General features: G+C 40.4%; 1 pseudogene; it reads right to left on the reverse strand.

The window, feature by feature from the left end:
- Positions 1 to 398: 398 nt before the first annotated feature.
- On the reverse strand, positions 399 to 1,290 carry LOC142606163 (copper transporter 1-like; annotated as a pseudogene).
- Positions 1,291 to 1,789: the final 499 nt, after the last annotated feature.

Raw genomic sequence — 1,789 nt, forward strand, 5'->3', positions numbered from 1 at the left:
GCCATGTTTGTAAAGCTTGACTCAAAGAAACGGCCATGTAAATTAACAGATATAGGTGATCGGTAGAAGGGATTGATTGGCTCAACTCTCTTCTCTCTATCACCTGATTCATTTGAGCGGTTGGAAATCTGATAGGAAAATAGAAGTGTGTTATGAGGAGGAGGAACTAAATAGACAAAATATATAGGTGGAAAAGCCGTTACATTAAAAGAGCAGTGTACTTGAAAAGAACCTACTCTCACTTATAGCAACATAGCTCTATATTGAAATATCCACAGCTTCCAACTAATGCAGTACACTGGGGAGGAGTACGAGAGAGATCTACAATATTATGTGAGACCTTTAAAAATTACATGTAATATTGCTAATTTGCTTCTGATAAACAGAAATTTTATATGTCAGCAACTCATTGGGGGAAGATCACTAGTTTTCACAGACGATGTCATATCTGAGTCCTTGAAAACTCGACTGCCAAAGAGCAAAAACCCTAATGCGTGTCCAGCAACAGCCACTAGTAATATACCAACGCTAAAAGACATAACAGCAAGCATTACAATATAAGCAAGACCGATCCGTATTGCATGCATAAGTGTCTGAACAAGACCTGCTTTAATATTGTGGGAAAAATGCTCATACACCCCTTAAATTTTCAACTACTAGCCAAAAGACCCCCTCAACTTTTTTATTAACCAATTTACTCCTTAAATTATTCACAATTGCCAAATCAATACTTCAGTTAGTAATACGTTAAAACAGTAACGAAATAAGCACATGTCACTCACGTGATTTTAAAATACAAACTTATAAAAAACTCAAACGTCCAAAACGCAACGGAAAGAGGAGAAGAGAACCAGGTCCGGCAAAGAGAGAGAGAATCCACGCCGTTCAAAGCCACTGTCGAGCTTCTCTCCACAGTCTCGCCACCCTTGTCCCGACTGCGCCTTGGTGGTTCCGCCGCACTGTTCAATCCGGGTATGTCTTCTTTTTCCTTCTTACGTATTGGCAATGAGAGAACCACTCAACGAGCACTGAAAGCACGAAGACTACTAGTAGAGATACTAAGTACATACCAAGACGTGTGTCGGGCCAACCGGAGAAGAGTATTTCAGCGTTGGAACCCTAGAAGGTCATGTGCATCATGTTCATGTTCATGGCCATATTGGTATGGTTATGGTTCATGTTGTCCATTTCATCTCCAGATGAGTCATTCATGGGAGTTGCTGGTGACTCCATGTTGTTAGAAATACTGAATTGAATAGTATTGTATTTCTCAAATAAAATAATATACATGAGTGCCTTTATATAGGAGGCATATGAGTGCTGTACAAGTAACATGAGAATATAAGTACAAGTAGTACAAAGACAAGTAAGTGATCTAAATGGGCCAAGCCCACATATGAGTGTACGTTAACAGCCCCCCTCAAACTCAAGGTGGATGTGAGACCAACTTGAGGTTGTCAACCAAATCACGAAGGCGTCCCTTAGGATGGGACTTGGTGAAGATGTCTGCAAGTTGATCTTTGGAGGAGACAGAGAAGAGCTTGAGAGCACCATGAACAAAATGATAACGGATAAAATGACAATCAATCTCAATATGTTTAGTCCGTTCATGGAAGACATCATTATGAGCAATGTGAATGGCACTCTGATTATCACAATAAAGAGGTGTAGCAGAGGATGTAGACACACCTAAGTCTGTAAGAAGCCATCGTAACCAAAGAAGCTCAGATGTGGTATTAGCAAGAGCACGATATTCTGCTTCAGTACTGGAGCGGGCCACAAAGGTTTG

This window comes from Castanea sativa, chromosome 8 (assembly GCF_040712315.1).
Source record: "Castanea sativa cultivar Marrone di Chiusa Pesio chromosome 8, ASM4071231v1".
In the NCBI taxonomy this organism is placed as follows: Eukaryota; Viridiplantae; Streptophyta; class Magnoliopsida; order Fagales; family Fagaceae; genus Castanea; species Castanea sativa.